The sequence below is a fragment of the Leopardus geoffroyi genome, chromosome D4 (assembly GCF_018350155.1).
Source record: "Leopardus geoffroyi isolate Oge1 chromosome D4, O.geoffroyi_Oge1_pat1.0, whole genome shotgun sequence".
NCBI lineage: Eukaryota > Metazoa > Chordata > Mammalia > Carnivora > Felidae > Leopardus > Leopardus geoffroyi.
Genome location: NC_059342.1, coordinates 7980355 through 8007288, shown reverse-complemented (window position 1 = coordinate 8007288; position 26934 = coordinate 7980355). Strand labels below are relative to the sequence as shown.

General features: G+C 41.9%; 1 protein-coding gene across 6 annotated transcripts in view; it reads right to left on the bottom strand.

Annotated features, from left to right (window-relative positions):
* Positions 1-15857, bottom strand: part of RFX3 (regulatory factor X3) — a 296723-nt gene extending 280866 nt beyond the window's left edge. For 4 of the 6 annotated variants that reach the window (XM_045468771.1, XM_045468776.1, XM_045468777.1 and 1 more), the window contains exon 1: positions 15594-15857. The gene's annotated coding sequence lies outside the window, so the exon portion shown is untranslated. Of the gene's footprint in view, positions 1-15204; positions 15572-15593 lie in introns of those variants that run through there. The other 2 variants (XM_045468782.1, XM_045468779.1) reach the window with 2 other exon arrangements.
* Between the last annotated feature and the right edge of the window lie 11077 nt (positions 15858-26934).

Here is a 26934-nt window from a genome sequence, read left to right as displayed (position 1 = left end):
GGCATTCTCTTGTATACGTCACATCTTCTATCTGCTTTTGGAAAGCTTAAATATGTGAGAATCTGATCATTTAGATGTTACTAGGACCTATACCTATAGGTATAGGACTAATACCTATAACTTAGATATTTCCTAATGGCAGAAGGAATTAACTACAACCCTTGGAGAAAAGAAATGGTATTTTAGCTATGGGATCAGATCGTTTAATTAGTGTATCGCTTTACCACTCTGTCTGGCTAGCAGTAACCCCGTAGTAGAAATATTTTAAAAGACTGCCAAAATATTTTATGAAGTCATATACATTTCTATGGAACCTTCTGGATCAGAGAGAAGTTTAGCAATTAAAGTTACATAACCAAAAAATGCAGGCGTTATTTAATGTAATGAATTTACTCCTTCGTGCCTTATTCATCTAATTAAACAACAAGAAAACTCTGCTTTCAAGTAACGAGATTTAGGTCTACATTTTGTGCTGTTTATTAAAATGCCATTAATCATTGTTTGTTATACATATTAGTCTGCTCATTACAGAATAATTTCCAACATGAATAATGGATTTTTTTTTTTTTTTTTTTTTTGGCTATAGACTCTAGCATTGGAAAATATGCTTCTTTCACACCTGACTTCAGTCAACATTAACCTGCTGTGACTGATGTCCTAAGTTATCAGGACATCCACTGTCACCAATGGATGGCGCTCTCTTTATAGATAGGCCATTACGTCCCACAACCGAGCAGCTAACTCCGAAGGGAGTATCTTAGTGGTTGGTCTCTTCTCTTGGCAACTTACAAAGTGGCTTGTCACAGTTCATCCAATCTGCCTACACACAAGTCAAAAGAATGATGTACAAAAGACAAACACCGTTGCACCTCTGAGGGGTGTGTCTCACACAGCTGTCTTCCTGTGTCCTGCAAACATGAGCTGCTGTCCTTGGGCTTGCCGCCTTTATAACGACAGGTCAAATTTCAAGTAGGAGAGCCTGGAATTACTAAGCAAAACACCTGACAAATAACTGAGAACAAACTTCCTGATTTAGAAATGCTGTGCTGAGAAAAAAATAACAGGAAGATTGATGAAGATCAATCACTCTTAAATATTTTGTTTTCAACATAATGTAAGCATCTTTTCAAGCCTACATTGAGTCTTGGTTAACAAATTTAATTTTTTTCAGAGAAACACGGAATAAAGACGGGTTCAAGTTTATTTCAATAAACAAATATTTCAAATGGTATAGCTTGAAGAACAATAGACGGTGCTAATCGTTAAATATGTGTGATGAGCACAGGGGGGTCATTATGCTTTTCTCTCTACTTCAGTATGTTCTAAAAATCCCAAAACAAGAAAGTTTTAATTATGTATACATTTATGGTGTACAGTTTTCCACTACCTATTGGCTTCCCAAATGGAAAGTGCTTTAGATATCAGATATGCTAATGAAATCCCAGCTGAATATACTCATTTTGGATGTTTCACATATAACTTCATAATAATAAAATAATTATGAGGAAATGGACACATCTCAACTTCATGCTTTTCTATATACAACATGAAGTAAAAGTACAACCCCAAGCAGTAACAAAGGTCCCACAGACTTACGATAAATATTTTCATCAAAATATTATATTGTCAACAAAGTACAAGCGTCTCCTATTAGTTAAAATCACAATAAGGCAGGGCGCCTGGGTGGCTCAGTCGGTTAAGCGTCCGACTTCAGCCAGGTCACGATCTCGTGGTCCGTGAGTTCGAGCCCCGCGTCGGGCTCTGGGCTGATGGCTCAGAGCCTGGAGCCTGTTTCCGGTTCTGTGTCTCCCTCTCTCTCTGCCCCTCCCCCGTTCATGCTCTGTCTCTGTCTCAAAAATAAATAAACGTTAAAAAAAAAAATCACAATAAGGCAAAAACAATGACTGTTCCTCCAGCCAATTATGTCACCATTCGTACTTTGCTTTATCCACTTTATCTTAATCTCTCTTCTAAAAGTCTCCACTAATTTCATCTAACTGCATTTTCAGTAACTTCTTCTACCTTTCCTTTTTTGTGCTTCAAGATTCCCAAATATCAGCTCTTGTCATCTTTGTAGACTTCCACAATTTCAAACATTAAAAAACATGTTCACATAGCTGGGAATATGTCATTTTGGTCTAATACTTTGTTTCTCTCTCTTCTTTCAAAATGCTCCCTAAGGGGCGCCTGGGTGGCTCAGTCGGTTAAGCGTCCGACTTCGGCTCAGGTCATGATGTTGCGGTCCATGAGTTTGAGCCCTGCGTAGGGCTCTGTGCTAACCGCTCAAAGCCTGGAGCCTGTTTCAGATTCTGTGTCTCCCTCTCTCTCTGACCCTCCCTCGTTCATGCTCTGTCTCTCTCTGTCTCAAAAATAAATAAACGTTAAAAAAAAAATTTAAAAAAAATGTTCCCTAAAACCCAATGGAAATCTGAGTCTTCAGGATTCCTAAATTAACCAAAATAGTATTGGCCCTAAATACAAATTGATATAAACTCTTTAATTCCTCACCCAAAAATAAAGCTAAAGGGCAACAGTGGAGAACTACAAGCTTACAGACAAACGTACCCAATTCTCTGAGGCCTCTCCTAGCATGTTTTTGAATCAAATATCAGAAATAATGTTAACAGCAGTGGTGGTAATATTGTTAGATACGCTGAATATGGCAGAGGGGTTTACACAGCCCTTAAAATGACCCTTCTTTTTCTCTACACCATACTAATCATTTAGTTCATACTCTACCTTTTCCAATTATATGATCCTGCCCCGATTTACCCTCATTCTTACCCCATTCCTTCAGATCAAGGTGTTGTTCTGGCCATTGGGTGTCATCTCTTGGCATTCTTTCTAAGGTCTGTAAACCAAAAGGTAAACTGGAACTTCCAAAGCTCATGTATAATGCGTCACACAAGACTGTGCTGTGGGATTGGGAAATTCCAGACAGCAATGTGAATTAACAAAAATATAGTATAATAGAGAAAGCTATATTCTCCAAAAAAGAAGCTTTTACTGCAAAGTTGATCAAGGGCAGCAGGACTGGAGGTGAGTGAAGTTTCAGGATCGCTACGATGACCCTCTCTCACATATACTCCGATCGACATCTCCGGTCTGTGTCACCTGTGTTTCTAGCAAAACTAATAAATGCCCAAGCAGGTCTCATGCAATCAAAATATTAAAATGCATCCCCTTCCAATTTCAGAAACAAAATTCTACCTCACTTCCAAGCCATATGGCTCTCAAACCTATGCTGCAATAGAAATCCACATCTATCATAGAGCTCTACTCATTCAACATTATTTAAAAGGTTTTAAATTTCAAAACTCAGCAGACTTCTAAAAATAAAGGAACAGATCAAATGTTGATCCAGCCACATAATATCTTAATCTGCTATAATTGGAATGAATTACAATTTTTGTCTCTAACTATAATTAATTTAACTTCGGCATTCATGGCCTTTGTTAACTAAAGGTAGTCTCTACAAACCATCACATAATGTGAGGCACTATAAAAAGTTGTTTCCCAAATCACACAATGGTCATTCAAAGAAGTTAAATATTTCCCCCAATATTCCTTGCTTCGAGAAAACAGCAGTGGAGTGGTTCCAATACCGTTACAAGATGTGTGCAACGCAAAAGCTAGTGGGCAATAGTCCTACTGATACAAGTTCCAAAATTCCAAACAAAACATAAATAAAAATGACTTTCTAAAGGTCTACACACAAACACATATATGGACAAAACACAATATATAAGCTAAATTTCATTTTTCTTAACGTAGGTACACCCCACAAACATAAAGTAACTTTATACACAAAATGTTTTAAAACATTCTTTTTTTTTTTTTTTTTTAATTTTTTTTTTAATGTTTATTTATTTTTTTGAGAGAGAGAGAGAGAGATGTCGACAGAGCAGAGTGGGGGGGGAAGGAGCAGAGAGAGAGGGAGACACAGAATCCGAAGCAGGCTCCAGCCTCTGAGCTGTCAGCACAGAGGCCGACGTGGGGCTTGAACTCATGAACCGCACGATCATGACCTGAACTGAAGTCGGACGCTCAACTGACTGAGCCACCCAGGCACCCCTTAAAACATTCTTTAGAACCATGCAATACGATCCCGACATAAAACAAAGAATCTAACTTTACGTGGTGTCTGTGTAGTGGGTTTTCACTGTGGCTCGTCAAAATACACATTGTACATTTAAAATGATAAAGGTGGTATTAAGATCACTAATATAGTATCTCTTTGTGTGTTTTTTATTAATGACCTTTACACTGACACTTCATTAAAACTCATCTCCAAGACCGTCACCAGATATAACCAGATGCCAATCGGCGAAAGCCTGATGTGACAGATTATACTCTTTGGTTCTTTAAAATGTCAGCCTAAATAAGCACAAGGGGAAAAACCGAGGTTCTACTGCAAAAAATACTTTCAGGAAACAATCTACCCAAAGCAAAATGTAGAGAGGTAGATGTAAGGCATCATTTCCATTATCTGCCACACAGACTAGATTTTCTCAATACTCCTTTCTTTTATTCCCACCTTTCTAAAAAGCTGTGCACAACCAAATCACAATACAGGCTCCGTAGAAGGATATCACTGCATATCCACTAATGTACTAAGGGATAGACATAGATAGATACAGTCTGTCTTCAGGAGGAAAGGATCACCGACAAACATAAATAAGACACCTATCCTCACAAAAGCACATATAATCTGCACAATACTACAGCAGAAAAGGAAAGAGAACTGGGAAGAAACACTGGATCAGCTGAGCCACCTCTGGCTGCCCCTGCCCATGCCTCCAATTCCCACCCTACCCCCACCAAAGGTTGGCAGTCCAGGAAAAATAACCGCACAGAGTACGCAATGCACAGGTGTTTAACAATGCAAACAGGATATGATTTGTAAATGTATCTCTTCTTCCTGCCTCTCTCCAGTATTCTCCCTCATCTACCTCCCCACAAATAAAGCAAGGAAGAGAGAAACCTTAGTGACAAGCAAGGACTTTCTAAAATGGTTTTGCATATTAAAACAAACTATGCTGACTGAGACAAAACAGGGTCAGATACATGTTTAAGAATGATAGTTAGGGGCGCCTGGGTGGCTCAGTCAGTTGAGCATCTGACTTCGGCTCAGGTCGTGATCTCACGGCTCATGAGTTTGAGCCCTGCGTCGGGCTCTATGTTGACAGCTGGGAGCCTAGAGCCTGTTTCAGATTCTGTGTCTCCCTCTCTCTCTGCCCCTCCCCTGCTCACACTCTGTCTCTCTCAAAAATAAATAACCATTAAAAAAATTTTTTAAAAAGAATGATAGTTATTACATTTGAAATTACAACATACTAAAAACCGCTGGAATCTGGATGCAGTTCACACACTTAACTAGGTTTCTATAAATCAATAAAAATGATCATTCAAAAGTAGTCTTAAAAGCAACAATAATTACAATCTTTTCATCTCTCATACGCTTATCAGATTGGTAAAAGAGGGGACATCCAGCAGAACATAAGACTTATCTTGAACTCATGCAAAGAATGCTTCCTTCCACACTCTGCAATGCTCTACAATCTTGCGTCTGGTTGCCACATTACCATTAAAGTAAAATGTTATGAAAATGCACACTTCTTGACCAAAAGACACGATATTTTTCCTGCCATCAAACCTGAATTTTTAAAAAATGGTTATGTAAACATAAACAACATTCGGGGCGGGGAGGGGGAGCAGTAGGGATCACCAATGGAAAAGACAGAAAAGAATATGAGCATGAGTGAGGGGGAAGGCCCCCCCTGAGCAGGGCCCCAAAGTAATCCAAAGGCACTCGCCCAGACTCCTTGACAGGACTTCAGTTCTTTTCAAAAGCAGCTGAATAGCATGAAGAGAAGAAAAAGTCAAGGCTATAATAACTGGGGAACAAATGCTGAAAAATGAGATAAACAGAAATCTAAATTTTTATTTCTTTTGATGGGACAGCTCACATTATCCTCCCTCCCTTTCTCTCCCTCCGTCGAACTGCCTGTCCACAGACTTGGGAAATTATGTCCTGTTTTAAATATTTCATTGGTGAGCAACAGGCAGGAGCCCCAACTGTCAGACTCTTGTCTGGCACACACACACACACAGAGGAGCCGGCTCGGCAGGAGCTCGGGCTGTGAGACTCAGCTAATTCCTATGTGGGTGAGGAAACCAGGGCACTTGGCCACCGCTCCCCACGGGGGCCACCGAAATGGTGGGACCTTCTGAGGCTGGGTCAGCGGTGTGGCCGCCGTGCTAGACCCAGGCTCCGGATCTGCTTTCTCTGCTGTTCTCACCAAAAGAAAGAATGGGCAAGCACACGCTAGCCTTTCAGTCCATCGGGAAAGGAAGTATCAATTCCCGGCTCTCTGTTATTGGTAACATTTCCCTTTGGTGCCAATCTCGCCACGGAAGCACCGACTACTGCTCAGAGGGCTATAGAGATCACATAGGCCTACTGCTTCATTTTACAGACGGAGAAACTGAGACCCAGAGGGCTTACGTGACTAGCCTAAGGTCTGGCACTTAGTGGCAACCTGAGTACCAGAACAGACCTTGCTTTCTCCTCTTTATCTTCCTTCGGCTGGCACTTTTGAGGGCTTTGTTTCCCAGCCCCATCGCCCTCTCTTCTTTCTCCTTCCACATTCCTTCTCAGCAGATCTGTCTCCCATCACCAGCTAGTACGCCTTTACTTCCGGGCTAGCTGCCTCGCTCTTAGTTTTCCTGGGCTCAGCTCCGATTAGCCCTTACCCATTTTTGCCTCAACAGGAAGCATCAACATCCTCTGGTAGTCCCGACTGGGCAAAGCAAAGGCAAGCGGTACTGAAAGGGCATTACAGCGTCTCTTAAGAGTCGTGACAAAGGGGCGCCTGGGTGGCGCAGTCGGTTAAGCGTCCGACTTCAGCCAGGTCACGATCTCGCGGTCCGTGAGTTCGAGCCCCGCGTCGGGCTCTGGGCTGATGGCTCAGAGCCTGGAGCCTGTTTCCGATTCTGTGTCTCCCTCTCTCTCTGCCCCTCCCCCATTCATGCTCTGTCTCTCTCTGTCCCAAAAATAAATAAACGTTGAAAAATAAAATTAAAAAAAAAAAAAAAAGAGTCGTGACAAAGAAGTTTCTAGGGATTAAGAGTCAGAAATGGACAGACATATGTGATGTGCAAACATAATCTTTTGGGGCTGGACTAGACATTTAACCTAAAGTGCTTAGCCAGAGGCCAGTGCATAGCCAAGACGAGGAAGGGAGCCTCCCGGAGCAAAATCATGCTCAGGTTACATCATTAGTGCAACAAGGAGATGCATTTGTTCAAGAGGGCAGTCAGACAGATAGAACTGGTAAGAAAATAATGACGGTATAACCTTGCCACCTAAGTCACGTTTCCTAGCTTTTCCCCATAAGTTCCTTTTAAAATGTGTGTGAAATTCACTGGAAGAGAAGAAGCAGAGGAGATGGCTGAGCTGAGAGTCTGCTTATTTTATATATATTAGCCTAATTATCTATAAAAAAGAATGGAAAGGGAGTCATATAATTAAACACTTAACAGGAATGGGGAGAGTGAGAACAGGTGAGACAAGGGAGGCAGGCAAAAACCCACTATTTATAAAAAGGCTTCAGGAAAAAAAAGATGAGGCGCAGTACGGAGTAAACTTTAACTGGGATGTATAACTCACATTTCCAGTTCAAGAAAGATCAGGACTATCTAGATCACTCTAAAACAAAACGAAAAAATTATTCTCAGTCAAAATGCTTAGAAAAAAAGACACATAGCAAATTACTAAATAGCAACTTCAGAGATAGTAGCCAACTAAAACGTTTCTTTAAACATCTCTAATCGCCAAAGAAAGAGAGCCAAAATGACATGTTTTCCTCTATAATTTCACATTACGTTTTACTGCATAACATTCCAAGGTTACTTTATAGCTCAAGATTAGGGCTGGCAAATTATTCCAAAATTACTTATTGCTATAGGTCCACAAATGGTGACCTCACACATTTCTCTACCCTTAGAGAACAATTCCAAGCAGTGCATTATGAAATTGTAGAATAATTCTTTGATGAACTCATCTTTATACAGCTATTTATTGCCATTATATGTTAATGACAACATTTTATACAAAGTCTATAAATACAGTACAAAATGTTCTCAAATGAACTCATGTATAACGTGTGCAAAAGAAAATATAAATTGGGCAATGAAATGGACAATGGGAATCCTAAGAGTGTATGAAATGCTGCATTATTAGTTCTCAGTCTGAGATCTCTGGACCAGGAGAGTTGTCCAAATGTAGGAAGGGGCGCCTGGGTGGCTCTGTCAGTCGAGCGTCCGACTTCAGCTCAGGTCATGACCTCACACGGTTTGTGTGTTCAAGCCCAGCATCAGGCTCACTGCTGTGAGCACAGAGCAAGATTAGGACCCTCTGTCCTCCCTCACCCCCCAGCCCATCCCCCACTTGCACATGCTCTCTCTCAAAAAATAAAGTAAAAACATTTTTAAAAATGCAGTAAAAGAATGCCATTGTTGTAAGGCTGCAGAGTTGAACTAAAATACAACTTTGGGCTAACATCCTATTAATTCAGTGTAATAGCAAGACTGGTTATCGAAAAGTAATCCAAACCTGTGATCGATTTTTGTCTTTATTTTTAAAAGTAGGGGAGGAGAGAATAATTATTTAATGAGGGCAAAATCTTTCAAAACTTAGGGGCCACTGAAGTGATCAGGAACATATTAAAAGAATTCTTAGGTGGGAAAAAGATTTGAATGGGCATCTTCTCAGTATTCTCTAATAGTAAGAATGCATATTGATCATGTATTCTGTATCAAATACTGAGCAAAGCATCTTACAAGAATTATCTTTAATCTCCACAAAACCCCATAAGGCTGGTAAGGTGGATCCTGCTTTTCAGATGAGAAAACTGAGGCAAGTTAAGCTCAATAACTTGCCCAAGGCCTCACAGCTAATAAGATCATCTGAAATCTGACCCTGAAGCCTGTGTTCTTAACCAATTTACTTATCCCATCAATTTATTTAAAGAACAAAATACATACCAATTTGATACTCTAAATATATTTCAATTTTTTTAACTGATTTGTTTTCATTAAGTGCACCCTATACTTTGATATGAAAAATAAAACTTCAAAAATAAAGGTTTTAAAACGTCATAAATATACTTTAAAAATCTTGGGGTGCCTGGGTGGCTTAGTCGGGTAAGCAACTCCAGCTCAGGTCATGACCTCATGGCTGGTGAGCTGGAGCCCCGCGGGGCTCTGTGCTGACAATTCAGAGCCTGGAACCTGCTTCAGATTCTGTGTCTTCCCCTCTCTCTGCCCCACCCCCGCTCACACTCTGTCTCTCTCTCTCAAAAATAAATAAACATTACAAAAAAAAATCTTAGTGGCAGAAACTAACTGGTAAACCGTAAAACCACACTGTAAAAGAAAAATGCCTAACCTATTTTAACAAAACTAGTATTTAAAAACAGTTGCTCTCAGGGCACCTGGGTGGTTCATTCGCTCAGGTCATGATCTCACTGTTCCTGGGTTCAAGCCCCAGCTCCCTGCTGACAGCGCTGCTTGGGATTCTCTCTCCCCCCCTCTCTCTCTGCCCCTTCCCTGCTCTCAGGTGCACCATCAATCAGTTAATTCTCTCTTGATGTTTCTGGTTCTTTGACATTCCAACACATGAAGTACTTACTATCTCTTATAAAGGTACTCTGAAACATACCACATTTTGCTGATTGTAGTTAAATGTGGGATAATAGTATAGATCAACCCATACATCTATTATCTGAACAGAAAAGCTTACATGATAGACCTTTCTAAGCTTAGTTGAGAAAGACGCTGGCTAACCCTGTCTCAATGTTTGTCTTTTGGAGTATATACTGCTGACAGAGGAAAGTCAATGATGCTAGAAGGGCCCAAAGATTGGATTCTATAGTTCTCCTTAAAAATTCTCGCTACACTAGGGGCATCTGGGTGGCTCAGTCAGTGAAGTGTCTGACTCCGGCTCAGGTCATGATCCCGTGGTTCGTGAGTTCGAGCCCTGCATCTGGCTCCGTGCTGACAGCACAGAGCCTGGAGCCTGCTTCCGATCCTGTGTCTCCCCCTCTCTCTGCCCCTCCCCAGCTCACACTCTGTCTCTATCTCTCTCAAATATAAATGTGCAACATTAAAAAAAAAAAAACAAAACAAAACCTCACGCTAAACGCAGAGAAAACAATACCCAACCACTTCTAGTTTAGAAGCATATGGCACAGGGCAAGTCAGAAAATCTAAAAGTTCTTAGATAATAAAGGCAAATTAAATTTTCAAACAAGACTACTCCAACAGCATCAAGTGGGGGCTGAATTCTCCAGACAATTTTAATATTATTACTGTTCTTGATTCAATTAGTCCAACTATTACTACCACTCACGTTTGAGGTAGTTTTTTTTTTTTTTAAATCATACAATAAAAGCATAGCATTATTTATGCCATACAAAAATGTTTTAAGAATATACAATATGTAGGGGTGCCTAGGTGGCTCAGTCAGTTAAGCGTCCGACTTTGGCTCAGGTCATGATCTCACAGTTCATGGGTTTGAGACCCATTGTCGGGCCCTGTGCTGAAAGCTCAGAGCCTGGAGCCTGCTTCGGATTCTGTGTCTCCCTCTCTCTCTGCCCCTCCCTCACTCATGTTCAGTCTCTCTCAAAAATCCATAAACATTAAAAAAAAAAATATATATATATATATATATATATATACACACACAATACGTTGATGTGTGCCAACAATACCAAATCTACAGAGTCCAGAGCCATACTGCCCAAACAGTGTGATTCTCAAGTTAACTGAAATTTTTGAGACAGAGACAGATACACCTGCGTAGGAACAGGACCAATGTCCGTACCTAAAGGACTAATGCCGACATTCAAACTATGCCAAATAGATCAGTCTTGATATTTTATGTTGTGCTTATGTTATCCTAGCCAAACAGAAAGAGGCTCTGATACAAAATTGCCAATTAACATAGTATATTAAATTTAAGCTCCATAGAAATAAGGCTATTATATGCTTGAATGCATATATAATTAAAATTTTTTCTTTAAATAAAAGTTCTAATCAGTTCACATTTGTGGTGATGATAATCTCATTGCTGCAAACAGCATAGCACCCCCTGGTGCATCTGTTATAAGATGTATAAAATTACCACAAAAAAAGGGATAGAATCAAAGTAAAAATGAACCTTAGAAATCAATAGGTTGATACTCTTTTATTTACTCTGGTACATATTTTTAAACATTAATGCTTAAAAACAATTTGCATTTAAAAAGACCACTTAAAAATGTTATAGAAACAACTGGAGGAGGTCAGGAAAATGTTTTCAATTAAAAAGATTTAAAATAATGAACAAACAAAATACTGGTTTCCAACATGTATCACTCATTAAAATAATGCTGTCAAAAAAATTCTTTAAATATTTCATCACAAAAGTTGTCATGTTAACCAAATTTCACTTTATTTAAATCTGCTTTAGCTTTTCGTTTCAGATAAACTTGACTGACGGTGTAAAATGTTCCAGAGTACTTTTTTCTGGATTCAAAGTGAATATACGATTACTTTTAAGAATGTTTAAGTTGTTTTGTGAAAGGATTTACAACTTATACAGTGTGAAAATAGAATGATAATCAGAAATAAAAGTCATTTTAATTAAATTACGAATCTTAACTTGAATAGTTCAAAACTTTTACTTAAAAAAAAAAAAACTTCCTAGGAAAATAATTAACTCCGAAAGTATATTTCACTAAGGACAAAGCAAAGGATGCCACCTGCTTCAGACAGCCCTTTGTGAACCACTACAAGTCCCAACACAATGCGCTAGAAATGAAAATGACACCTGTTTAAAGCAGCCATCTGTCCCTAACAAGCTGGATTTAGTCAAATCCACTTAATCTTGGATTTCTAAAATATGGGAACACTATGCACCTGTGAACAGAGAGGAACTTCAAATGTTCTGCCACGGCCACTGGGAATCTATACCAAACAGTTAAAAGCAAATGATTTCATTAGGGAAACTAAGTTGGGGGGGGGGGGGGGGGCTTTGCTGTTGTTGTTGTTTTTGTTGTTGTTGTTTTTAAGTAACTGGAAGTGGAACATTTTTGCCCAATGTTCAGTATAAAAACAAACAACCAGCAGGCTCTTTATAATTTAAAGGTTTACTTCCTTGAAGACTCTTCACAATTTAAAAGCTTACTTCTTTGGTTATTGTTGTTTCTTGTAACATAGTCTCACTAAAGATGCCAAGAACAAAGTAACATTCCTATAAGCCCAGTCAGAAAAAAAAAAAAAAAAATTAACTCTTCTCACACACGATGCTATATACCCCCTTTTAAACACACACACACACACACACACACACTCCATCTACCAATTCCTTCAGTTGGAAGCTTAGAGAAAATCACTCACATCAACTTCCTCAAGAATAAAACATGTTACCGAAAGTAACATATCATCATTTAAATACATTGAATCTATCTTGACTTCTATCTTCATTTTCTGTTAATTTTTTTAATGGGAAAAAGTCTACCATATTGAACTTGTTTAGGGTAAAAAAATACCTGTTTAGTGTTAAAGGATGTTAAATGAATAAATTATAAACCCTGTGAGTCCCTGAGTACAAGACTACCTGAATACTAGAGAAACAATGTAGTATTTTTTAAATTGGGCATAACTAGCTCATATAATGAAAATACTGTGGAATGATGCACTTTACAAGTGCATTTTAGCTTAGGATATTATGCGTGTAAATGTACTACATAAATATGCCCACACCATTTAATGCAACTTATAGGCAAAACAATCAAAAAGATGTAGAGAGGCATTATGACGCTCAATGGATCACAGATATTTAGCTACCGGAAACAAGTTACAATTAAGACCTATTTTAACACTTTTAGTTTTATAGCATGGTCACTTTCACAGATTTTAGTCTAAAAACTGAGAACATAGGAGAATGCCAGTACGTACTATAGTACTTCCAAGGAAAACCAGGACAGAGAGAAGAAACTAAATGCGAAGTATTCATCCTTGTGTTAAACTTTTAAAATTTATCCCTATGTTAGTACTTCTGGTGACAATTTACTCAATCCATATGAATAATGCTGACATACTTGAGCTCAAAGCATCTCTAACAGCAACTTTTATACCACCTAAGTGCTTTTAAAAGCGGGTAATAGAATTCAGTTAAAGTTCTGCTCTCAAATCAACTTGTAAATGGAAAGTCTCAATTAGAGAAAACTTGAGACAGCTGTAACCAGTGAAAGGCCTCGAACAAGTTCTTGGACATTGCAAATAAAAATATTAAACCATAATATTATGGCATATAATCAACTTGGCTGAAAACCTATTATGTAAATGGCATAAAGTCTGAAACTGTCTCAAGACAGCAAAACTCCTATTAACTTTGGAGAGAGTTTACAGGACCCTGGAGCTTCACCACCCAAAAGTGTTCAGCCATTTGACACTCATCTGAACAGAAAACAAAAACAAAAACAAATTAGTATTAGAAATTTGCATGGAACCCAGGTTGGGGAATAAATATAAAGAGATTGGAGCGCTCTGACAAAGACTTCTTCACAAGGAAATGAATTGAAAGAGAAGTTTCTTTTTTTTTTTTTTTTAACCCCAACTCCCACTTTACAAAATATTAGCCTTAATGGCGTTACAATTACCCAACCTGGTCATTGACAATCTCAAGAATAATTAACACTGTCACATTATTCACAGGCTGCTCTGTTAGGTAAATCAATATGCATTTGCTGTGAGAAAGAACACTGTTTAAACACGTTATTTTAAAATTCCAAATTAGAAACTTCAATATGTGCAAAAAGAACAGTACATTATACGTCCTATCTGTTTTAGCCCATGTTCATTATGAAACCCTTTACCCAATAACCTCCCAATTAAACGTGAGGCTGAAAAATGAGCAAATTTACAGGATTTGTAACACTGGGCTCCCTCTAACCAAGAGCATACTACTTGAGGATTAGTAAGTATTCAGAGCTACAGAGGGGGAAAAGATAGATTTTTTTTTAGAAGAAAGACTTAAAAAGGAAAAAGTTGTCTCTAGTCAGCAGGTTCCCAGTCACTGTCCAAAGAAAACCAAAAGAGTAAACAAAAAAGAGTATGTTAAGTACACACATGCCTAGATCTTAACAACCACAAAGAGAGTGAAATATACACACGTTTCAAGTTGAGAAGCTTCATACATTCTTTATGAACAACTTGACTTCAATTTCAACTCTCAAAGGAAAAGGAACAGAGAAGATGAAGAAGGGGTAAAAAAAAAAAAAAAGAAAGAAAAGAAAAGAAAAACTCTTTAAAGTACTACAACTGTCACAGATAACACCGTAAACTGAGTTCTCACAAGGCTTCCTTCGGTCCTGTCCCTATTTATCACACCCCAAGTCTCCTAACCACAATGAAAATTGTCAGCACTCTCCACTGCGGGGAGGGAGGTGCATCAAAGTGGAATGGAGCCTCACGACCACCCCTCCCACCCCCACAGGAAGGATAAAGCACTGTCAATAACTACTAACCCAAGTATCACAGATGCCCTGCATCTGGTTTAAATCACAAGCGCGCGCGCACACGCGCACACACACACGCACACACACACACACACACACACCAAAAAAGAAAGAGAGCGGGGAGAGACTTGTTTTAAAAATCTCTTTTCCAGGGCAGCAAAGAGCCCGGCGAAGAGGCCCCTGGTTTCAATGTGTGTGCAAAGGGTCGGGGGGGGGGGGGGGGGCGGATAGGAGGAGAAGCGGGTGGGGGGGGGGGAGGGAAGAGTGCTGAATGGATATTAAGACTGTTTGCAGCACAAAGAAAACACAGTTTTAAAAGAAAAGAAAAAAGAAACAAGAAACCGTGCAGCTGATGATGGCCAAAGGAGAGCAGCCCATTTTAGCACAAGGCAAAGAGGGGCAGCGAACGGAGGGAAGGGGCGGTGGGAAAAGTTCACCGTCGTACGAGGGTAAAAACAACGAAACCCGTAAACCAGGCCCCACAAGTGAACAACAACAACAACAACAAACCACCAGCTCTGGGGTCCCCCCGGCACGCTGCTGCCTATTTCGGTTTTGCGATCAGCAGGAAACGAGCAGCTCGGGGGAAAGGAGGAAAAAATTAGAGAAAGAAAGCCAGCCAGCCTCCTCGCTTCACCTGACCCTCCTGCTCCGAGCCGGACCTAGGGGAGAGCTCCGCCGTCCGCGCCGGGGACCCGGGGCTCCCGCTCCCGCCCGGCTCCGCAGCCCCCGGCGCTCCCGCTCCATCCCTGACGCGCGGCCGCCGAGGGCCGGGGCGGCGCGGCGCCCACACCCCCGAGCCAGCCGCCGCGCGCTCGGTCCATTGTAAACACGCCGGGGCGCCGAGCCCCTCGGCGGCGGCGCCGCAGCGGCAGCCCCCGGTGTCAGGAGTGAGACCCCCGCACAGCCACACTCGGCTCGCGCACACGGACACACACACACACACACACGCGCGCGCGCACGGACACACGCGTTCACACGCAGCCACACGCTCCCACACACATGTACAGACCGAAGAATATTCACCTTGGCTGTGGATTATTGTGGTGTTGTTGGTGGGTGATGGAGATGGTGGTGGTGGGGAGGAGGAGGAGGAAGAGGAGGAGGAGGAGGAGAGGAGTAGTTGTTGTTGATGGGTAACAGTCGCCAGGACTACGGTGACTATGGCGCTTGATTCACAAGGCAACGGTTGCTATAACTCACAAAAGAGAGAGAGAGGGAGAGAGAGAGAGGGAGCGAGAGGGAGAGGGAGACACTCGCACGGGGAGGGGTGGGGAGGGAAGAGGGGAGGAGGCGGGCCCGGCGAGCCGCCGGAAGGGGCGGGCTCAGCACCGTGACGGACAGCCCCGACCCCGGGCCGGTGTTGGGAGGGGCGGAGGGAGGAGTGCGAGGCGGGGTTCCGAGCGAGGGCCCCGAAGAGCTGCGCTTAGGTTTGGCAGGGGCTGAGGTCACCCCAGAGTCCTCTCGGAGGTGCGCTCGCTGCACGCGCCGACGAGGCAGCAGTGGGGGGGTGGGGGACTTCAGGGGCGTGGCGGTGCGAGGGGTACTTTCTGTGTGACGAAGGCTGCCAGTTCCGGCAGCAGGCTTTGTGCAGAGAAGCCCCAGAGCCGCGAGAGGGGAACGACTAACCCGGGAGAGGGGGTGTCGAGGGCCATTGCAGACACTCTTGTGGGGAGACCAACTACGGCGTAATAGAATCCACTTTCAAGAGCGCGCTCCTCCCTTTTTTTCCTGGCCTGAAACGTCATTTCCGGGGCGGGGCGGACGGAAGGTCCCGGATGTGCCGCCGCTCGCTCGCCCTTTTTCCCTCCCCCCTTTTCTCTCCCCCACCCCCCCCATCCCCCCGCCCCTTGGTTTGTGAGGCGCCGGCGGTGGTGTGCCCAGTTGCATCCGCCTCCCGGCTTCTGGCGGCGCCTGGAGGCTTCGAGGCTCCGGGGCCCGCGCCGGACTGGAAAGTCCGAGCCGCCCGCGCCCTCCTGCTCGCGGCGCTCCGGCCCGCTCGCGACTCGGAGGAGCGCGGGCGGCGGGGTGTGAGCGAGCCGCCTCCGCCGCCATCTTAGAGCCAGCGAGCCCGGGGCGCGTGTGGGCCGCGCGCCGCCTCCCGCTGTCCCGCCGCGGCTTGGCGCGCGGACGGCCGGGTCCGAGCTCGCGCGGCCCCCGCTCCGGAGCCGGAGGCGAGGTGCCCCCCTCGCTCCCTGCGGGGCCGGCCGCTGCCTTCGCCGGAGGAGGAGAGGCGGCCCCCCTCGGCGGAAGGCGTTGAGGGTGGGGTAACTCCCACCTGCCCGACCGAGCGCCCCGTTCGTCTCTAACCTCCCCCACCCCGAGATAAGGCGCTCTCGCCCGGCTTTCAAGCCGAGCGAACCGGGATCCGGGCTCAGCCCACCGTCCCAGTGCTGGCCTCGCCCTCGGCCTTGCTGACCACCCGCGCTGAGGGCCTGGGGTTTCCGGCCAGTGGCTTCCGCAGTGATGGATGTCGCCCGCGCCCCGCCGCGCCCACGGCTCCCCGGTGCTGGTCCGCTGCTCCGCGCCCGGGGTCCCGCAGGCACCTTCGCCCGCGCCCCCGGCCTCCAGCACGGCCGCTAAGCTGCTTATCCGAGACAATAACGTTAGAACTAGAGCCCGAGGAAGTCCTCTCTCCTGAGGCTTAATTTTTGCACCTGCAAAATAAGGGCTCGGGGCCGACATAAATTCCCGGGGCTAAAATAAGAATAGCGACCGTTCCTGAGCTCTTACACTGCCCCCAGACATTGTGCTTAGCGTCTTACATACATTATCTCATTTAATCCTCGCGGCACCGCTATTAGGTGCGAAATATTCTCGTGTTAGGGAAAGCAGGCCCAGAGTCTTCATACATAGTGGTTTTATGTCACCGATCCGTGCCATGCAATATTAGATAAGAGTATTTTAGGAAGCGACTCTATAAACAATAGGCCGAAGAAAGTCATGCTGCCGTAAGGTGATCTCGTAAGGACCCCACAGAGGCTTACGCTCCTGTGTTCTAATGCAATAGTGCACGGTGGTGAGCTCGGGGCTACACCTCAAAGGTTTAGGAGGTAGACCCTTCTTTGAGCCTGAGGCACAGGACAGTGCGGTGCCCGACAGCAGTTAAACCCTCCAGGTTGAGAAGAATCATTGTGACATCCACGTGGAAGATAAGGTACGCATTCCAGCCGTAGGAAAACTGGTAACCATTATGAATATTCGTTTCTAGTACATTCACAGGTGCAAGACCCTCCTCTCTCCTCGTAATGGGGTGCGGGGCACTTTGCTCGCGCTGCACGGCACTGAAGGGCCTCTGCTGTTGCAGTCCAATCTTACGGGTCGCCTGTCCCTCCCCTGGCCGTCAGCTCTTGCTTCTTCACTGCTCTAAGGGAACGCAGTGGTAGTGGCCTCCCCACCCTTTTAATTGACCGCTTTCGATCTGCAGGCCAGAAAAACCGCAGAATGAAGCTTGTGCAAAACTGTGTCCCCAGAGTATAAATAGGTATTTTGAGGAACTCTTAAAAAAAAAAACCAAAACAAAAAACCCAAAAGTGTGTGACCTTTACATGAGGACGTTGTAACATCAGGTTTAAGCTGCTTAGAGACTTTTTTTCTTTTCTTTTTTTTTTTTTTTTTTTTTTTTTTTTTACCGACTCGATGTGGCCTTTGCCAGAGTTAGGAATCAATAAACTTAAGTGAGTTCTTTAAAAGTTGGGATTTAGAATATTTTCTCCTGTTTTAAGATAATTGATGATGTGACTTGTACACCACTAGTGAGGTTCTGTAATATGAAATTTTCGATGTGGCCGCCAAACTGAATCAAATAACCAAGCTACCAGTTCAAGTTCTAGATTCAGAAACATGCCGGATTATACCTGGATGTATTGTTTTGTGCTGTAACTAGTTATGAAAGGACCCAGAAATCCCTTTACCTATAGCCAGTTCTTTTTATTTTTTTTAACTTTTTTAAATGTTTATTTATTTTTGAGAGAGAGAGAGAAAGTGCAAGTGGGAGAGGAACAGAGAGAGAGACACAGAATCCGAAGGAGACTCTAGGCTCCAAGCTGACAGCACAAGCCCCACATGGGGCTTGAACTCACGAACCATGAGCTCACGACCTGAGCCGAAGTCCGACATTTAACTCCTGAGCCACCCAGGCGCCCCCCACTGTAGTCAGTTCTAACAGGATCTTTTTGGTCATTGTTAAGCATCCTTGCACGTTCACATACGTTGTACATATATTTCTGAAATACATTATGGGGGCGCCTGGGTGGCTCGGTTGAATGTCTAACTCTTGGTTTAGGCCCAGGTCATGATCCCACGGTTCATGAGTACGAGTCCCTCATCACGTTCTGCACTGACACTGTAACGTCTGCTTAGGATTCTCCCTCTCTCTCTCTTTCTTTCTTTCTCTATGCCCCTCCCCCTCTCATTCTGTCTCTCTCAAAATAAATAAACTTAAAGAATTTTTAAAAAAGAAATTATGGAAGTCACCGAAAACACCCAGCAGTGTCTAGCATTTATCACCTGTCAGGGGGCTTAATAAGAAAAGATACCCAACCCCAAAATACTTCACATTCCTTGACACATGCAGTAAAGTGCCAGTGCAGTCACTATCTGTTGAGTATCTAAAATGGGCCAGACATCGTTCTTGTCTATAAAGTGCTCAGAGTCAGTATCTGTGAATTTAAAACGTTGTGGCCTTGGGAACATGGACTGTTTTTGCTCTCAGCTCGGGCTGATTGGCAGAGACATCATTTAACGCATTTGTATCTGCACCACTTGAAAAACATGAAGCCTGGATTATGTATGGATGAATACTTTATAAATCACTCTTAAGGGTGAATTTCCTTTTCAGTATTGTCTTTTAGGTTATTTCCTCCTATTGGTATCTGCTGCATATTGAAAAACTAAGAAATAAACATAAATGCTTATAAAAGGAAAAGCTGAATGTGGAAAGATAAAATACTGATACGGGACAGGTTTACTTCTGAAAAATTGTAGGTATGAGAGTGTTGAAAGTTAACATATTGGTCTGTGACAGCTTACCCCTGAATTTGTGGTGAATCTTTGTGTGAAGCAGAAACCACTCCTGTTTTAAACTTTTCACTTGATTATAATATCTAATTTTCTTCAATTAAGAGATGCCTAGAGTCTTAATTCTCATATGTGAAATGAATAGTTTCATCTCAACCTGTATTTATTGAGTACTGATGATATGCAGACCACTGGGGAATTAGACTACTAGATTACTAATTGCCTTTACAAGTTCTAAAATTCTGAGTATATATGACTTACCAGTACTAATAGAGAATGGTAAAGGGCAAGGTAATTCAAAACTGTAAATAATTTGCTGCTGTTCTCTGGAGAACTCCCAAATCTACCCATCCCCACCCAAAATGTATTTTGGTTTTAAAAACATTGCGGGGTGCCTGGGTGGCTCAGTCGGTTAAGTATCTGGCTCTTGATTTCAGCCCAGGGCATGATGTCACAGTTTGTAAGATCAAGCCCCACGTCAGGCTCTGCATTGACACATGGAGACTGCTTGGGATTCTCTCTCCCTCTAGGTCCCTCCCAGGCTCATGCTCATGCTCTCTCTCTCTCTCTCTCTCTCTCTCTGTCTCTCGAAAAATAAGTAAACATTAAAAAAAAAAAAAAAAGATGTTGCAGTATTTTCTCTTCTGGTAGATTGGCCTTTCTAATTGTGTTTTCAGTAATACAAGCCAGGTGTTTACTCAGCAGTTTTGAGGTATGTCCATCCTTATATATAACCAGGAATGAGATTTTTACCCCGGCACGGAAAGATGGTAATAGAATCCTAAGTTGACTAACTTTTCTTGAGACCAAAATACACACATGCAGCTCTTTTCTTCAATTAATGCAGAATGTCAAATATAATAATTGCAACATTAAAAACAAATACCTGGAAAAAGCCCAAATGTCTGTCAGTAAGAGGATGGAAAACAAACTGTGATACATTCATACAATGGAATACTATTGAGCAGTTCAAAGGAACTGACTCGTGAGACATAAAACAACATGGACGAATCTCAAAAACAACGTTCAGCAAAAGAAGTCAGGCACTAAGAGGATATACCACATGAATCCACTTGTGAAAAGTCCAACAACAGAGAAAACTAACCTGTATTTAGTGTTTCTCAGTGATGGCAGGGGTGATGAGATGGGATTTACCAGGAGAGCACGTAAGACAACTATCTAAAGTGATGGAAATATTCTGCGCTGTCCAATTTGGTAACCACAAGCCTCGTACGGCTATTAAAATCTCATTGTAGATCAATTAAAAATTTAAATTCAGTTCTGCAGCCACACTGGCAACATTTTAGGTACTCGGTAGCCACAGATGGCTAGTGGCCACCAAATTGGCTCACACAATTACAGACCATTTCTATTGCAGAACTTCTACTGGAGAGTGCCGTTCCAGATTTTGTTTTAGGTGCTATTTATATGTGTGGTTGCCATCGTCAAAATTGTATACAGTAACACTGCATATGCATTATATGTTGATAATAGCTGCCCCCAAGCCCCAGACATCACCATTAGACCTATTTATTACCGTATCACCTACCCATTTGAACCCACCTTTGACATTTCACTCAACACGGCAGCGAAAACGAGAAGTAATAGTAAAATTATCCTTGGCAAATTTTCAAAAATGTGTTCAACGTGACCATACGGTAGACAATGTTGATTTGCCGCTCGAAGAAATGAGTTCTGCCACATTACAATCCTGAAAGCATCTAGAAGCCAAAGGAATTGCTTTTGAGGGCGTAAGTGAATGAATGCTAGATGAATAAAGAGAATTTTTTTTTCCTATTTCCCTACTGGAATGGAAATGTCCTAAACATGTTGAATGTCATATAATCTTATTCTGAGGTAACGTTGGGAGTATTTGAGGGATATGCTGATTCTATGACCAGATTGAGGAAGCCATGTAAACTCTTTAAGTAACAGTTAAGACTCAATGCTTTTAGAGGTGGAAGAAAAGGTTCATAAATCAAGGACTGAATGATCCCAATTCTAAGATTCTATTTTTTGTGCATTTTCATGACACACTAGGTGAATCAGTTTAAAATACTAAAAATATACGATCTTGTAATACTTTGTGAATTTAGGAAAAATTTTGGTGGAGTAAATACTTAACTATAAATAAAGTTAATAGGTATTTCCACCAGCATTTCTTAACTTTATGAACCGCTGGCATATTTTTACAAGATAATGAACGTGAACTGTATTGGAGATTATTCTTGTAACTTAATGAGCAACTAATGTCAATAATGCATGCTGGAAAGTATTCTATTTTTACTCAATTATTATCAAAAGTTCTTTATAAAGAATGTGATTTGATTTAATCCAGTCTTTAGCTGGGAAAGAAATGCTTTTTAAGTTGGTTCTATTTCTCCCTTTATTTTTTTCCCCCCTTTAATGTACTGTACAGTCTGGAAAAAAACATCTCCCAAGTTCCTGTAGGGCCATTATTCCTATTTTAAGTATACTAAAAGTATCTTCCCACTGGAACACGTCAAATATCTCACCTTCCCCCAACCGACATCACAATACATTATAAAGCCTACATTTAAATAGTTTTTTAAATACTTATGTCAACAGTTAAAGCATATGACTGAATTTTTTTCACCCTTTTAAATATTTTTTTACCAACTTAACTCAGCCACTACTAAAGAAAAAATAAATCACAGATTCAAATTACATGAATTTGTCTCTCAGTGATGTTTTGTTTTGAAAAAGACAATTTATGTGCATGGAATGTTTTTTCCAAAAAAAAAATTTTTTTTTTTGCTCATAAACATTTTTTTAAGTTTATGTATTTATTTTAAAAGAGAGAGCACGAACAGGGGAGGGGCAGACAGAGAGAGATAGAGAGAATCCAAGCAGGCTCCACACCGTCAGCACAGAGCCCAATACAGGACTCAAAATCACAAACTGTGAGATCATGACGTGAGCTGAAATCAAGGGTCTGGACTCAACCAACTGAGCCAGCCAGGTGGCCCTACTAACAAACATTTTTATTTTGAGGGACAGGAAACACAAAAATATACATTGTACAGTGGAATGTTTAAAACACTTCTCTCCAAGCACTATTTGAAATGTCATCTAGAATTTTCTTCCATGAAAGAGATTAAAGGTGGGGCGCCTGGGTGGCTCAGTGGGTTGGGCACCGGACTTTGGCTCAGGTCATGATCTCACAGTTCATGGGTTCAAGCCCCTCATCGGGCTCTGTGCTGACAGCTCAGAGCCTGGAGCCCACTTTGGATTCTGTGTCTCCCTCTCTCTCTCTCTGCCTCTCCCCAGCTTGCTCTCTGTCCCTCAAAAATAAACGTTTAAAAAAATGTTTTTTAAGAGATTAAAGTCATTTTTAAGATTCATAGATCTGGCTTAATGTGTGAAAGTACTTATTAAAATGTGGTTTTGCAGACCTCCAGTCACATCATATCAAACATATTAAAATGCACTCATATATCACATAAAGTATAGATAACTACGAATTGGGTTACAAATGACACATGGTAAGTTTGTAGACATCTAATTATTTGTTCATCCTGATTTGCAGCTTTCTTTTCATATTTCGAAGTCAACTTTTTTTTTAGGATCACCAACATTTTCAGAGAAGCTTGAAAAATGTGTAAGTCCTGAACATAGTGCTTGATGAATAAAATGGCCCTGAAATATATAGCAGGAAAACTAAATTTAAAACAATTTGCCTCTTAATTTGTTTTTTGTTCTTCCTATGGGGGGGGGGGTGGTGGAGGGAGTGTTAATTAACCAAAAAATATGGAAATCCAATGAGATAACAAAATGTCAGTGAACTTTGAATACTAGCTTCATAAAGGTGAGAAAAAACTAATATACTCAAGAAATAGATTGTTTTCTAAGATGACTTAAGTGCATTTGAACTCAGTACCCTAATTTGACACAACAATCTTTACTTCATTATCAAATTACACAACTGGATTTACATTACCAGGACACCCTATTTGTAGCTTCTAATGTGTGACACCATAATTACAGACTTCTTGTTAAATGTGATATCATGCAGGGGCGCCTGGGTGGCACAGTCGGTCAAGCGTCCGACTTCAGCCAGGTCACGATCTCGCGGTCCGTGAGTTCGAGCCCCGCGTCAGGCTCTGGGCTGATGGCTCAGAGCCTGGAGCCTGTTTCTGATTCTGTGTCTCCCTCTCTCGCTGCCCCTCCCCCGTTCATGCTCTGTCTCTCTCTGTCCCCAAAATAAATAAGCGTTGAAAAAAAAAATTAAAAAATAAAATAAAATAAAATAAAATAAATGTGATATCATGCTTCACCTAGAAGAAGTAACCCTTAAAGAAAGAACACTAATTTGGTTGAAGACTGATGAAAGAGAAGAAACATGAATGTGAATAATTTAAAGTGATATATAAAAAGTCTGACAAGGGGTTTTTCATAGGATTACATATGCCTATTTTTGAAAGTGAATAATTTTTTTAAGATTAAATTCTTCCTGAAATCAAATCAAAAAGATAAAAAAGTAAAATCGCATAAAATAACCATGTCATTTTCTTTCAAGTCAGTGCTGATTCAGTGACCCAACAATGTAACACAAAGCACTGTGTTTCTGGAAGCACCAGAAAATACATCGGCTTCTAAGGAACCAGCTACAGAGATAGGAGAACTGAATGACACATAAATAAGAAGGTCTAAAATGGAGTTTTATCTGAGTAGGCATTCTTACTTCCTTGGTAAACTAGGGAAGTGTCCAATATAAATAAGAGTGATTCTTAGAAGAATGTTTTTAAGTTAACTTTGTTGTATAACCATAACATTACAACTTGTTAGCACTTCTTGGAAAGAAAGAAAGGAAAGAAAGAAAAAGAGAAAGAAAGAAAGAAAGAAAGAAAGAAAGGAAAGAAAGAAAAGAACGAAAAAGAAAACGTGCTACATTTGGCAATCATCTTTGGGAAAGAAATATCCTAAAAGTTTATCATAGACTTCAAAAGATATAATGCCTACCTGTCAGAAACAGGTAAGGTAGTCTGGGGGTTATAACATGTTTGGAAAAGAAGTTGACACAAACTTAAATACCTGCAAACATCCTTAATCTGATGCCAACAATAATGAAGCAATACAAAGGTAAGAGAAGGAAAAAAATGTAACCAGAAAATATCATCAACTGAGATGGTTAGTATGGTCTTTTTTTTTTTTCAAGTATTGTGGCCTGTGGGTTGATTTGCTCTGCTTTTTGGTTTTTTTGTTTGTTTGTTTGTTGTTGTTTTTTTCATTTGTGGAGAATGAACCAACAAGAAACTATGAACCAACAAGAAACTTAACTACAGTTAAGACTTGGATTAGCACTCTAGCACGAGTGAGAGACACATTCTGAAAACCAGGAGGAAGGAAATACTGACAATATGCGAAAGTTACTGAGCATGAAAAACAGTTCCCAGATATTTATTGAGGACATCCTACATATAGGATGTTATTGAGGGGAGGGGAAAGAGAGCAGGTAGGGAGCAAGAAGAAAGTAAGATACAAAAGAACTTAAAGGTGGAAGTTCCTCCCTGTACCAGCTATCTTTTATTTGTTCCTCCAGATTCACTCTTCTCCACCTTCCTTTCTAGAAGGCTGACCGTCATGGGCCACCCTATTGGAGTCCCATGCTTTCTGGTGTCCATCAGTGGGTAACACTGGCAGATTGCAGTTAGGGAGGAGAGTGAGATCTGGGTTTCCCCCTTACCGCGTTGATTCAAAATAGCTGTATCCCTTGACTAAAGATTCTGATAAAGCCTCCTTCCCCATGTGCCTTTGGGTTTAGGGGCGGTTACAGTAACAGCCCCACTGCTCCCTAGGTCGATGCCCCATCCTGTCTGGTTCCCTTACACCCACCAGCTCCTCTGTCCTTTAAGTCTCCTCAAATTGTCCTCTTTCTCATGTGTGCTCTCTTTCTCTCTCTCTTTTTACGACTATTTATTTAGAGAGGACAGAGAGAGCATGTCCAAGTGGGAAAGAAGGAGAGACAGAATCCCAAGCAGGCCCTACACTGTCAGTCCAGATCCCAACGCGGGGCTCGAACTCACGAACCATGAGATCATGACCTGGGCCAAAGTCGGACACTTCACCGACTGAGCCATCCAGGCGCCCCTGTCTAATCCTGTCTTTATAAGGACACCAGTCATACTAGATCAGGGCTCACCCTAATCAACTCATTTTCACTACAGAGCCTATCCCCAAATGCAGTTGCATTCTGAGGTAGTGGGAGTCGGGGCTTCACTATATGAATTGTGGGGTGGGGGTAGACAATTCAGCACATAAAAGACTAGTTGAAAGAGAAAGGCATGGAATAAATTGGAAAATAATCTGAAGGTTAGGAGGACAATATAAATATAAGACAAGGGTAGTATTACACTTTGAGCAGAACATTAGAAAGGGGAAAAGAGGAGGGGGACGAGCACAGTTTTATGAATAAATGCTAATCTCGGTGGCACGGTAGAGTGAAGACACCCCTACAGAAACCACAGGAGCTACAAAGAACCGTCCCCCTGGAGACTGAGCTGGGAGCCGTCTAGGTACCAAAGTGACAACAATAGCTAACATCTATGAAGCACTCTGACGGATTGCTAGTTATTTTTCCCCCTCCTCTATCATCACAGAATTACCCCCTGGGTTTCCCGGAACTTTTCCACAAAGCAACCTTTCAGACCTGCTTTTCCGGTCGCCTCTAACACTAGACGAGGAACTGTAACTACGTTCCGATCGGTAGCATGTATTCAGAAACATTGATGGGGCCCCTTCTAAGAAATCTCCACTTTGCTTGCTTTGCCCTTTTCTCCTTGATCCCCTTCTCCATCCTGCTGCTTAGAACAAGGATACCACAAACTTGGACCAAGCCGAGCACGTGGGGCGACAGAATAGAAGACTAAGTCCCTACAGATTGTGAGACCACTATACTGCCCTGTATTATCTGTGTTTACTGGAGAAAAAACACTGACAGGCATCTTGTCATCTAGCTGAAATGAATCCTCATTAACACAAGCATTTTCTACGTGCTAGATACTGTTCTCCGTTGTTTACGTGTATTATTTCGATTAATCCGGTTAACAGTTCTTTCTGTAGGTGCTATTAAGATCCTCCATAAGGAAACAGAGATTAAACTTCCCGAAACAACACATCTGTGGAGTTTAGGATTTCAACCAGACTAAGAATCGGGTCACTATGTTGAGCCGCCTTCCCCTAGACTGATCTTACACCCAACAGTCCCCCTTATGGGGAATACGGTTACTTTTGAAAGTTACAGCCTAAAGGAGAGATTCGTAGTTGATTTTGCAACAGCGCTACACCGTCTACCCAAGGAGGGAAAGCAAAGGAAATGAAAAACTTC